Consider the following 15,059-nt stretch of genomic DNA (forward strand, 5'->3'; position numbering starts at 1 on the left):
GCAACAGGAATGCTAACAAGTGTATAGAAATACCTCTTTTTTTCTTTTCTTTAAAGTACAGGTTGCTAAAAAATACACTCCCTGTAGCGTGTTTACATCATGAAAATTTTAACAATGACATCATAATTAACAAGACAAAGTACAAATTTGGATAATACTTCAATAACTAGAACTCCGCGAGTCGGATGTGTCGCCTTGTGAACAATGTAGTTTAGGGGAAATGGCCAGGACAAAAATGAAATATGAAAAATAACAAAGGGCAATAACTAAAAAAATTATACATGCAGAGCAGCATATCCTTGCACTGCACTTCTTATCAATAAGATCTATCATTCTGTGATGTTTCAAGTCCATAGCTTTCATACTTGAGGAGAAATGACCAGGACAAAAATAAAGTAAGAAAATCAACAAAGGGCAATAACTCAAAAATAAGAAATGCAGAGTATCAGTTCTTATGCACTGCACTTCTTTTTAATGAGATCTATCATCCTATGAAGTTTCAAGTCTATAACTTTTATTCTTTCGGAGAAATGGCCTGGACAAAAATTAAGTATGAAAATTAACAAAGGGCCATAACTCAAAAATTAAGAAATGCAGAGTACCGATTCTTGTGCACTGCACTTCATAATAATGAGATCTATCATACTATGAAGTTTCAAGTCCATAGCTTTTATACTTAAGGAGAAATGGCCCGGACAAAATTAAAGTATGAAAATAAACAAAGGGCAATAACTCAAAAAATAAGAAATGCAGAGTACCAGTTCTTGTGCACTGCACTTCTTCTTAATGAGACCTATCATCGGATGAAGTTTCAAGTCCATGGCTTTTATACATTAGGAGAAATGGCCCGGACAAAAATAAAGTATGAAAATTAACAAAGGGCAATAACTCAAAAATTAGGAAGTGCAGAGTACTGGTTCTTGTGCACTGCATTTCTTCTTAATGAGATCTATCATCCTATGAAGTTTCAAGTCCATAGCTTTTTAAAGTTGAAGAGAAATGGCCCGGAAAAAATTAAAGTATGAAAATTAACAAAGGGCAATAACTCAAAAAATAAGAGCTGCAGAGTACCGGTCCTTGTGCACTGCACTTCGGGTTATTAAAAGAAGCATGCATACCAAGTTTGAAGTAAATCAGACTTATAGTGACTGAGTTATGCTCCGGACAAGCTTTAGGGGACGCCGACGCCGACACGCCGCCAACAAAAGTAACCCCTATATGTCACCTTTTCAAGGCGACACAAAAATGGGTCAAAGACAAAAATGACCCGGTTGCATTTGTATACCAAATAACAATTTGTATACCAAATAACATGACTCATGAGGCTGTGATGTTACAAAAATTTCCTACCATTGACCATTAATATTGATCATTTAACTAAGTCGGTAAACAGGAAGTGGATAAGCGATAGACCTGAACTTTGCAGTTACAATACCAAATATCAAGAGGCTGTGATATGTATGAAGTTGCTACGAAAACTGTTATGGAAATTTCCTTCCATTTACAATAAATGCCGAAAATTTCACTAGGTAAGAAAACTGAAAGTGGATGAGCCACATACCTGAAATCATATCAATGCTGTATACCAAACATCAAAAAGCTGTAATAAGTAGTTGCTGAGAAAATTGTTACGAAAAATTCGTACCATTGACCATTATTATGAATTTAACTAATGAGAAAATTGTTAGGAAAAATTCGTACCAGTGAACATTATTATGAATTTAACTAAGTCAGTAAACATGAAGTGGATGAGCGACAGACCTAAAATCGAATCCCATGGTATGGGACAATGTGTTAATGCTGCATACTAAATATAATGAGGCTCTGATAAGTAGTTGCTGAGAAAAACTGTTACGAACAAGAACCGGTTGAACCGGGTGATGCTCCCCGAGAAGGTTCTGGACACAGGAAAGTATAAAAAAATGAACAAAGGGCAAAAAACTCCAAAATTAGGCAAGGCGGAGTTATGTTTTTTGGCACTGCACTTCTATTCAATAAAATCTATCTATCTATAAAGTTGCCTGATGATATCAGAGTTATGTCCCGCGTAAAATTCAAAGTGTAAAAATGAACAAAGGGCAATAACTCCAAAATTAGACCAGGCTTTGTTTAGGTTCTTTAAGCATTGCAGTTCTATCAAATTATATCTAGCTACCTACAAAGTTTCATGTTGATATCTCTTATAGTTTTAAAGTTATGTCACGGACAAAAATCAAAAAGTAAAAATAAACAAAGGGCAATTACTTCAAAATAAGACAAGGCAGAGTAATGATTCTTAAGCACTGCACTTCCACCCAATGAGACCTATCTATCTAAAAAGTTTCATGTTGATATCTCTTATATTTTAAGAGTAATGTCCCGGACAAAGTTCAAAGTGTCAAAATGAACAAAGGGCAATGACTCCAAAAGTAGGCAAGACAGTGTTACAGTTCTTGTGCACTGCAAACTTACTCAACGTGATCTATCTACCTACAAAGTTTCATGTTGATATCTCTTATGCATTTAGAGTTATGTCCTGGACAAAGTTCAAAGTGTAAAATAAACAAAGGGGGATAATTCAAAAATTAGGCAAGGCAGAGTTACAGTTCTTGTGCACTGCACACCTACTCAATGAGATCTATCTACCTGAAAAGTTTCATGTTGATACCCCTTGTTGTTTCAAAGTTATGTCCAAAACAAATTTCAAAGTGTAAAATAAACAAAGGGGGATAATTCAAAAATTAGGCAAGGCAGAGTTACGGATCTTGTGCACTGCACACCTACTCAATGAGCTCTATCTACCTACACAGTTTCATCTTGATACCTCTTATACTTTTAGAGTAATGTCCCGGACAAACTTCAAAGTGTAAAATAAACAAAGGGGGATAATTCAAAAATTAGGCAAGGCAGAGTTACGGTTCTTGTGCACTGCACACCTACTCAATGAGCTCTATCTACCTACACAGTTTCATGTTGATACCTCTAATACTTTTAGAGTTATGTCCCGGACAAACTTCAAAGTGTAAAATAAACAAAGGGGGATAATTCAAAAATTAAGCAAGGCAGAGTTACGGTTCTTGTACACTGCACACCTACTGAATGAGATCTATCTACCTACAAAGTTTCATGTTGATACCTCTTATACTTTTAGAGATATGTCCCGGACAAACTTCAAAGTGTAAACTTAAACAAAGAGCAATAATTTTAAAATTAGGCAAAGCTGAGTTACGGTTCTTGTGCACTGCACACCTACTCAATGAGATCTATCTACCTACAAAATTTCATGTTGATACCTCTTATACTTTTAGAGTTATGTCCCGGACAAACTTCAAAGTGTAAAAATAAACAAAGGGGAATAATTCAAAAATTAGGCAAGGCAGAGTTACGGTTCTTGTGCACTGCACACCTACTTAATGAGATCTATCTACCTACAAAGTTTCATGTTGATACCTCTTGTTGTTTCAAAGTTATGTCCCGGACAATAAAAGGGGACGGACGGACAGATGGACGGATGTCCGGCCGAAATGGAATAAGGGGCCATTTCTTTTGTTATTTTCTATTGTTTAATAGAGGGCCAATGGCCCCTTACTCTATTGTTACGGAATGAACTCTATTGTTCTCTTTTGTTGTGTTACAGTTAGATGGCTCCCTATCCCTATTCGGTAGTGCGGACGGACGGAAAGACGGACGGACGGACAGACAAGGCGGCGACTATATGCTCCCCTGAAATTTTTTCAGGGAGCATAAAAATGACCCAACCTGCCTGCCCGGAATCAAGTCTCAATACATGATGGTAAACAGTATTTTTTTCATATATGTAATTTTTTTTGAAAACCAGTATTATAGTTGTAACAGATATCCCATTAGTGTTTAAATATTAAAATATTTTTTGATAGTGTTTACTCAGGGGTATCATGTTGACCAAAGCATCTGTGGTTTATCATAATAGAACACCGTTTCTAAACAAGAGGGCCATGATGGCCCTGAGGTCACTCACCTGTATAAAGGCACCCTGAGTGGGGCCAGTTTAAACCCCAGGGCTTTTATTTGAACAAACTTGGTAGACACTCACTAGAAGATGTTTCATGCTTAATATCTAAACTCTGGCTATTTGGGTTTTTTCAAAGAAGATTTTTAAGTTTTTGCTATACACATATAAGGAAAATCAATGACCTCGGAGGGGGGGGGGCAATTTTGACCCCAGGGCTTTTATTTGAACAAACTTGGTAGACACCTATTAGAACATGTTTCATGCTAAACATCTAAGCTCTAGCTCAGTGAGTTTTTTTAAAAGAAGATTTTTTAAGTTTACTATACACATTATAGTTTCAAAACAATGACACCCCTTGGGCGGGGCCAATTTTGACTCCAGGGCTTTTATTTGAACAAACTTTGTAGACACTCACTAGAAGATGTTTCATGCTTAATATCTTAACTCTAGCTATTTGTGTTTTTTCAAAGAAGATTTTTTAAATTTTTGCTATATACATATAAGGAAAATTAATGACCCCTGGGGCGACGAATTTTGACCCCAGGGCTTTTATTTGAACAAACTTGGTAGACACCAATTACAACATGTTTCATGCTAAATATCTTAGCTCTAGCTCTTTGAGTTCTTTAAAAGAAGATTTTTTAAGGTTTTACTATATGCATATAGGGAAAATCAATGACCCCCTGGGGCAGGGCCAATTTTGACTCCAGGGCTTTTATTTGAACAAACTTGGTAGACACTCATTAGAAAATGTTTCATGCTTAATATCTTAGGTCTTAGCTCTTTTTGTTCTTTAAAAGAAATTTTTTAAGTTTTTACTATTATATGCATATAGGGAAAATCAAAGACCCCCTGGGGCGGGGCCAATTTTGATCCAATGGCTTTTATTTCAACAAACTTGGTAGACACTCACTAGAAGATGATTCATGCTTAATATCTTAACTCTAGCTATTTGCATTTTTTGAAAGAAGATTTTTAAGTTTTTTGTTATACACAATTATATGGAAAATCAATGACCCTGGGGGCGGGGCCAATTTTGACCCCAGGGCTTTTATTTGAACAAACTTGGTAGACACTCATTAGAAGATGTTTCATGCTAAATATCTTAGCTCTAGCTCTTTGGGTTCTTTAGTTTGGATGACATTAGCTTAATGGTTTATGAGGAGATGTCATTTAAAGTAAAATTTTACGGACAGACAGAAGCCGGACGGACGATGGACGGACGCCGGACGAAAAGCGATCACAAATGCTCACCCTGTCACTTTGTGACAGGTGAGCTAAAAAACAAGAGGGCCATGATGGCCCTGAAGTCGCTCACCTGTATATACGCCCCAATAGCGGGGCCAGTTTAAACCCCAGGGCTTTTATTTGAACAAACTTGGTAGACACCCATTAGAAGATGTTTCATGCTAACATCTAGGGTCTAGCTGGTCAAGTTTTTTCTTTACACATATAGTTAAAAACAATGACACACCTGGGGCAGGGCCAGTTTGGACCCAAGGGCTTTTATTTGAACAATCTTTGTAGACACTTACTAGAAAATGTTTCATGCTTAATATCTGTACTTTAGCTATTCGGATTTTTCGAAGAAGATTTTTAAGTTTTTGCTATACACATATAAGGAAAATCAAAGAGCCCCAGGGTGGGGCCAATTTTGACCCCAGGGCTTTTATTTGAACAAACTTTGTAGACACTTACTAGAAGATGTTTCATGCTTAATATCTAAACTCTAGCTATTTGAGTTTTTCCAAAGAAGATTTTTTAAGTTTTTGTTATACACATATAAGAAAAATGAATGACCCCGGGGCAGGGCCAATTTTGACCCAAAGGCTTTTATTTGAACAAATTTGGTAGACACTCACTAGAAGATGCTTCATGCTTAGTATCTAAACTCTAGCTATTTGGTTTTTTCCAAAGAAGATTTTAAAAGTTTTTGCTATACACATATAACTTTGTTAAGGCTTCACACAAGGAACATCCCTGTGAAGTTTCATTATGATCTGCCTTATGGTTTCAGAGGAGATGTCGTTTTAAAAGTGTGAACGGACAACGGACGACGTACGACGGACAACGTACGACAGACGAAGAGTGATCCTAATAGCTCACCTTGAGCATATGCTCAGGTGAGCTAAAAACAACAACAAACAGCAGGGATCTCAGGAAGGTCAGAATTTTACGTGGCAGACTGTTTGACAAAAATGTTCATGAGTCAATTCAGTTTTTTCTTCTCTTATTTCTCTACATGAACCATTTTCATATTTCAAAAATAAATTCAAAAATTACTATTTGGGAAGTCATTTTGAGAAGATTTTCAAGTTTATATTGATTATATTATGAGGTTAAGTTATTTCAAAATTACGCAATTTTCTAGCTTAGTTAACAATATGATAAAGATAATTAAGTATTGCTAGCACCATGGATAATTACCGTAATTATTGTTCCATTTTCACTTACATTTATTGAGGTCAATAACACATGTGTATATGTATAATTTTATAAATCATAACACAGGACGTCGGGAGGTGATATTTACATGAATACTGAATGTCATGCCTTAATACTTCACAAATAGTTAACAAAATACCTGTTTCATCTAAGCACACAGATAATTGTATTCATCTTCACTTCTTAGTTATGAAATACGAATTTTTGTTACAAAATTTCTCAATTTACTTGATTGGCGGACGTTTCGTCATGTACTTCCGGTTTAGTATAATTTATAATCTCAACTCGAGGTCAGATTAATACAGATGTTTTCTGAGGCAAAATTTTTTTATGGACTGATTGGTATTTATTATTTAATGATTTAAATTGTATGTTTGTTCAAAGAATTAAATATTTTGACATAATTCGTTCATCAGTAGGAGCGGTGTAGTATATGATTTTTTTCTCTCACAAACCGGAAGGATATTGGAGAGATAACTCCGACACTAAATCACATATTTTTTGCAATATTTTAATTATCTTCCAGTATATTTTAAATATTGAACCACCTAAACAAAGTTCAGTTCAAAGACTTTACATTACACCACAAAACTATGTATGAAAATGGAATCTGGTACTTCTTTAAGGTCTTGAATGAGGTATACAAAACATGGTCTTTTTACCCCACAACAGTAGATAAAGTCGACACTTAAATTTTTAAGTAAAAAATGACTGGAAAATCATCATCAATAATTTATTTTTACATCTTATATGGTTTATCTATTTTTTGTAAATATTTAAACACTTTTTCAAAAATCTTTCCCAAGTCAGTGACCTGTGGTCAATACATTTCTAACTACCTTACTGTAATTTAGTAAAAAGAACGTTTTGAAGCAGTTTTTGCCTACAAAAAGTTTAGGTTATTTGAAAAACATTAAAAAGTCTACCAAATTATAACAAATCATCACATTCTGTCCTGTTCCTATAACATTAGGTGATCATGTGCTTGTTTGTTGAAAAACAAAACTAAAACAATCATATTTATCAAGTGTCGGGGTTATCTATGCGTCGGAGTTATCTCTCCGACCAGTATCCATACTGTAAATTAAACTTTTATCTTAATCAACTAATTTTTGTGGAAAAAAAAAAACATTTTTTGTTCACTTTCGTTTCTTTGTGCAATATCTTACACAATAAAATGTGCAAGTCATTGTCATGAACCGAAGTATTTCTGAAATGACACAGTCATGAAAAGTGAAAATTGAAACTGTTCAAAATCTTAGCAAACTGTTACATTTAATCATATTCTGATTATATAATACCTAACCTTATTCATTTAAACCTGCGGTTTTAAATTTCAATGCAACTTCTACTATTTTCTTACTTAATGTCTGTAAATTTACAGATAAGAAAATCTGTAAAATTATGGATTGTCCAAAAATTTACAGACTGTCCGTAAATATAATGAAATCCTAGACCTGATAATTTTACAAATCATAACACGGGACGCCGGGAGCTGATATTTACATAAATACTGAATGTCATGCCTTAATACTTCACAAATAGTTAACAAAATACCTGTTTCAACGAAGCACACCGATAATTGTATTCATCTTCACTTCTTTGTTATGAAATACGAATTTTTGTTACAAAATTTCTCGATTTTCTTGAACGTCATGGCGGACGATTCGTCACATGTACTTCCGGTTTAGGGGTACCACTAAAATACGCAACGGAGATTTTTGGCACAACGGACGCAACGGGCGCAACAGAGATTTTTTTTTTTAGAAAAGATATTGAAATCATATACATCTTATGAAAACAGTACAATATCCATGCATATTTCTTACTGGGTAAATAAATGATTTTAAGCAAAATAGAGTGGTCTTCATAGTCTTTTAAAGTGAATATAATTTTGGACCCCTAAAATTCGGGCCTGGACCCCATCTTTTCTAGGCTGTGCATCCACTGGACCCCTAAAATTTCAAAGAGATGTAAAACCCTGCAATTAAATACCTCGCTAGTGGTGTGCAAATGCGTTCCATTCCCCCCCCCCCCCCCGAGTGCCTCAAATTTTACCGATAGTCATGTGACATGTGCGACAGATACCAGACGGACAGTAAATCATATTAAGATTTGAAGAAATTTTTGCTATTAACTGATATTTATCTGCAGCTCTTTAATTGGTCAGATGTCATCGGGTCATAAAATGTTGTTAGAGTATGTTTCCGCAACTAGTGACCCTCTCTGGTGCTATATTTGTGTATTATGCAATTATTTAGCGTGAAACATAGGGGTCTGAGAAAAATAAAATAACAAGAGCTGTCAGTAGGACAGCACGCTCGACTATTCTAAGTGCTTGATAGTAAAAGAGCCTTGATATTGTTAAATTTTTTAAGTTCACAAAAGGGCTAATTTTTTTTATAAATTCATGTTATAGGCCTTAGAGAGAGTTTAATTATACAGAATTGGCTTGACTATTCGGAAGGTAATGTCACAAGGGGTTTTTATTGAGTATAATAATACTAATTACCTATGAATACATAAATTTGACAGAAAAGGTACAAAGGCTTGTTATTAAGATGTTTTATCAAGTAAATCGATCACTACTTTATTATTATGAATGCATAAAATTGTCCCAAAAAATGGCACAAACCCTTCAGTAGTTATTGAGATAACAGCTTACAAGCAAAACTTTACCATGAATTTCTAAGTTGAAAAAGGGGAGAAAAATCAGCCTAAATGCAAGATAGAATTATGGATCTTTGTCAGTGACCTACAATTATGACACTAAATGCATATGTGAAGTTTTAAACAAATATCTTTAATAGTTATTGAGATATGTAAAACTTGCATGTAAACATTAACCAAGAGACTAAGTAGAAAAGGGGATATGAATCAGCCTTAATGCAAGATAGAGTTATGGAACTTGGTCAGTGACATACAATTATGACCCTCCAATTATGACCATAAGTGCATGTGTAAAGTTTCAAGTAAATATCTTTGAAGACCGTTAACCTTTAACCAAAATTTCTAAGTTTCAAAGGGGCAAATTATTCTGCAAATATTGCAGACAGAGTTATGCAATTTTGCAAACTGGTGTACATTGTTACTATAAATAAGTATTTTAAATTTCAATTGATTATCTCAAGCAATAATTGAGATATTTGACTTTACAAAAAACTTTAACCAAAATTTCTAAGTTCCAAAGGGGCATAATTCTGTCAATATGGTAGGCAGAGTTATCCAACTTGTCAAGCTGATGTACATTGTTACTATAAATAAGTATTGTAAGTTTCAATTGAATATCTCAAGCAATAATTGAGATATTTGACTTTACAAAAAACTTTAACCAAAATTTCTTAAGTTCCAAAGGGGCATAATTCTGTCAATATGGTAGGCAGAGTTATCCAACTTGTCAATCTGATGTACATTGTTACTATAAATAAGTATTGTAAGTTTCAATTGAATATCTCAAGCAATAATTGAGATATTTGACTTTACAAAAAACTTTAACCAAAATTTCTAAGTTAAAAAGGGGCATAATTCTGTCAATATTGTAGGCAGAGTTATCCAACTTGTCCATCTGATGTACCTTGTTACTATAAATAAGTATTGTAAGTTTCAATTGAATATCGCAAGTAATAATTGAGATATTTGACTTTACAAAAAACTTTAACCAACGCCGACGCCGACGCGGACGCTGACGCCGACGCCGGGGCGACTACAATAGCTCTCATATTCTTCGAATAGTCAAGCTAAAAATGACTTTGATATGACGATTTAAAATTTTATGAATTTTATTCTAAATCAATCATTTACAAAGGCATTTTTTCAAATATGTTTTTTTATAATGGTGAACGACATTTAATGCACAAAGATTCAAATAAATAACAACTAGAAATGTGTCCATAGAACACGGGTGCCCAAACAGCGCCACTGTTCTGTCAATCTTTTCACTAAGTCAAGGCAAATAACTCTACAAATACTGGATAAATCCACAAGCGAAACCCCAGGTGCAAATCTAAATATAATGAGTAACCTGCCCATAAGGTTTAATGACTATGTCAAATCCTTTTTGAGTAACTTGCGACACAAGTTGAAAATTGCAAACAAATTCTAAGTGAAGGGCTATAACTCTAAAAATACTAAATAAATCCAGACGAAAATACCTTGTGCACAACTGCACATGCTGATCAATATTCCTGTAAAGTAACATGATTCTAGGTCAAATATTTTTTAGTTACGTCATGTACGTGTGACACAAGTTGAAAATTGCAAAATTTTACTAAGTCAAGGGCAATAACTCTAAAAATACTAGAAATATCCAGACAAAAATACCCAGGTGCACAACTACACATGCTGATCAACATTCCTGGAAAGTTTCATGACTCTAGGTCAAATACTTTTTGAGTTACGTGCGACACAAGTTGAAAATTGCAAAAAAATTTACAAGGTCAAGGGCAATAACTCTGAAGATACTAAAAATATCCACACGAAAATACCCAGGTGCACAACTACACATGCTGATTAACATTCCTGTAAAGTTTCATGACTCTAGGTCAAATACTTTTTGAGTAACATGCGACACAACTTGAAAATTGCAAAATTTTACTAAGTCAAGGGCAATAACTCTAAAAAAACTAATAATATCCACACGAAAATACCCAGGTGCACAACTACACATGCTAATCAACATTCCTGTAAAGTTTCATGACTCTAGGTCAAATACTTTTTGAGTAACAAAAAAAAAAATTGCGACACAAGTTGAAAATTGCAAAATTTTTCTAAGTCAAGGGCAATAACTCTGAAAATACTAAAAATATCCAGACAAAAATACCCAGGTGCACAACTACACATGCTGATCAACATTCCTGTAAAGTTTCATGACTCTATGTCAAACACTTTTTGAGTTACAGGCTACACAAGTTGAAAATTGCAAAATTTTACTAAGTCAAGGGCAATAACTCCTAAAGTACTAAAAATATCCACACGAAAATACCCAGGTGCACAACTACACATGCTGATCAACATTCCTGTAAAGTTTCATGACTCTATGTCAAACACTTTTTGAGTTACAGGCTACACAAGTTGAAAATTGCAAAATTTTACTAAGTCAAGGGCAATAACTCCTAAAGTACTAAAAATATCCACACGAAAATACCCAGGTGCACAACTACACATGCTGATCAACATTCCTGTAAAGTTTCATGACTCTCAGTCAAATACTTTTTGAGTTACGTGCGACACAAAAGTGAAGGACGGACGAACGGAAGGAAGGATGGACAGACAGACGGACGGAGGGACAAGGGTAAATCTAAATGCCCGCCACTAATGTGGGGGCACAATTATTACTAAAATAAAATGGTTAAAATGACATTTATATGAGTACCACGGAAAGTGTCTGTTGTCACCTTAACATTGATTCTGTAATATCATCAAATGACTTTATTTAGTACATGTATATACTAATGCAAATTCAATTAAAAGTACTTTGTTTGCTAGTTTTGAAAAAAAAAATCTCCGTTGCGCCAATGATTTTTTGCGCAACGGAGATATGAGTGGTATTACAACAATACAATGCTTATAATATAGAAAATATTGTTTTTAGATGATTTCTATAAATTAAAAATATTATTCTATTCAGCACATACTAATATAAATTTAAACAAATTGCATTGCTAATCGTATTTTATCGCCACATTTTAAATTTTGCACTCCGTTGCGGCCGTTGCGCTAAAAAATCTCCGTTGCGTATTTTAGTGGTACTGCCGGTTTAGTTCTATTTATAATCTCAACTCGAGGTCAGATTGATATAGATGTTTTCTGAGGCAAAGTTTTTTTAAGGACTGATTGGTATGCCTTATTTAATGATTTGAATCGTTTGTTTGTTTCTCAGAATGAAATATTATGACATAATTCGTTCGTCAGTAAGACCGGTGTAGACGATTTTAAAATATATGATTTTTCCCGCAGACCGGAAGGATACAAAAAATAATATCCGTAATGTAAATTAAACTTTTATCTTAATTAATTTTTGTGGAGAAAAACAACATTTTTTGTTCACTTTCGTTTCTTTGTGCAATATCTTATGCAATAAAATGTGCAAGTCATTGTCAAAAACCGAAATATTTTACATTGTATTTTGGAAATGACACAGTCTTCCTTTCTAATGTGTTACGAAATTAATGGAAGAATCCATTATTGAATGGGGAATTCAACTTCACTGTAGCTCTCAAATTTGTGCTATTCTGATTGACTCTGTTTTGAATTAACATTCACATTCAATAAACTTTTCATCTTTCTTATGCTTTAACAGAAAAAAATCTTCATAACAATGTCTGTTGAGACAAAAAATACAAGATACACTATCCCAATTTATCGCTACAAAGAAAGCCTATATAACCTTGCAATAAAAAAACCCTTTAACTCCCAAAACAGAGACAAATTTTCAACTCTAGATCCTAATTTGCATATACTTTGTAAAAACTAACAAGCTAAAGCCTTGTGAGAAATATCTAAACTCTAGCCCTTTCCATTTTGAAGTATAAGAATTTTAAGTTTTTCTTTTAGTTGCCATAGCAACCAGAGTTTAGCATGGAATGGCATTCTTTGAACAATCTTGATAGAGCTTCATACAATGAGTATTCCTGCCAAGTTTCATTAATATTGGCCAAGTGGTATTGTAGAAGATGTCGTTTGAATAAAATGTGGACAGACGACGGACACATTTGGTTGGCCATCCTAAAAGCTCACCTGCACTTTGTGCAAGGGGAGCTAAAAATGAGTTGAATTTTTATTTTTACTTCTATCCCACAACAACTAATTTTTGTCTTCTGCAAAAAAATGGAAGCACAACAAGAAATTGATTTAGATCTAACTAATTATTCATTAAATTCAATTATTGATAATATGACTGAGTCAGAAATTGAAAAAGCTTTTGAAAATGCTACAGGTAATGATCATGACCAAGATATTCCTGATTTTGAACTTATTCCTTCTCAATCCTCGCATATATCTTAAGACAGACATCTATGAAATATCAGATTATAAAATCGGTCTGTCTTCCCGTCGAAATATTGAGACTAGACACATACATGCAACGGTTCATTTTATCAGCAAAGAAAAACAAGAACCGGTTGAACCGGGTGATGCTCCCCGAGAAGGTTCTGGACACAGGAAAGTATAAAAAAAATGAACAAAGGGCAATAACTCCAAAATTAGACAAGGCTTTGTTTAGGTTCTTGAAGCGTTGCAGTTCTATCCAATTATATCTAGCTACCTACAAAGTTTCATGTTGATATCTCTAACAGTTTTAAAGTAATGTCAAGGACAAAAGTCAAAAAGTAAAAATAAACAAAGGGCAATTACTTCAAAATAAGGCAAGGCAGAGTAATGATTCTTAAGCACTGCACTTCCACCCAATGAGACCTATCTATCTACAAAGTTTCATGTTCTTATCTCTAATAATTTTAGAGTAATGTCCCAGACAAAGTTCAAAGTGTCAAAATGAACAAAAGGCAATAACTCCAAAAGTAGGCAAGACAGTGTTACAGTTCTTGTGCACTGCAAACTTACTCAATGAGATCTATCTACCTACAAAGTTTCATGTTGATATCTCTTATACATTAAGAAATATGTCCCGGACAAAGTTCAAAGTGTAAAAATAAACAAAGGGGGATAATTTAAAAATAAGGCAAGGCAGAGTTAAGGTTCTTGTTCACTGCACACCTACTCAATGAGATCTATCTACCTACAAAGTTTCATGTTGATACCTCTTATACTTTTAGAGTTATGTCCCGGACAAAGTTCAAAGTGTAAAAGAAACAAAGGGGGATAATTCAAAAATTAGACAAGGCAGAGTTACGGTTCTTGTGCACAGCACACCTACTCGATGAGATCTATCTACCTACAAAGTTTCATGTTGATACCTCTTATACTTTTAGAGTTATGTCCCGGACAAATTTCAAAGTGTAAAATAAACAAAGGGGGGTAATTCAAAAATTAGGCAAGGCAGAGTTACGGTTTTTGTGCACTGCACACCTACTTAATGAGATCTATCTACCTACAAAGTTTCATGTTGATACCTCTCATACTTTTAGAGTTATGTCACGGACAAAGTTCAAAGTGTAAAATAAACAAAGGGGGATAATTCAAAAATTAGGCAAGGCAGAGTTACGGTTCTTGTGCACTGCACACCTACTTAATGAGATCTATCTACCTACAAAGTTTCATGTTGATACCTCTTGTTGTTTCAAAGTTATGTCCCGGACAAGAAAAGGGGACGGACGGACGGACGGACAGACAGAAAGACGGACAGACGGACGGACAAGGCGGCGACTATATGCTCCCCCGAAATTTTTTCGGGGAGCATAAAAATGGGAATGAGTATGAACCAGGCTCATTGGATGCCTTTATTGGTAGCCTACTAGAAAGGCATTTAAAATCAAAAAAATTTCTGGTTGGTATAAAACGTGACTCCCGAGAATTTATAAACAAAAGAGAATGCCTCAGAAAAAAATAAATGGAGCTAAAATCCTTGGGCAAGGGAAACAAGCCTCATGCTGCTGAGTGCCTAGAAGACCACCACCTGACAAAAAATGATTGAAAATGAAACACTTGGGACAGGAAACACACTATCTTTACTCAATTCCATGTGGCTTGT

The sequence above is a fragment of the Ruditapes philippinarum genome, unplaced genomic scaffold (assembly GCF_026571515.1).
Source record: "Ruditapes philippinarum isolate M1 unplaced genomic scaffold, ASM2657151v2 ctg9093_1_1_1_1, whole genome shotgun sequence".
NCBI classification, from domain to species: domain Eukaryota; kingdom Metazoa; phylum Mollusca; class Bivalvia; order Venerida; family Veneridae; genus Ruditapes; species Ruditapes philippinarum.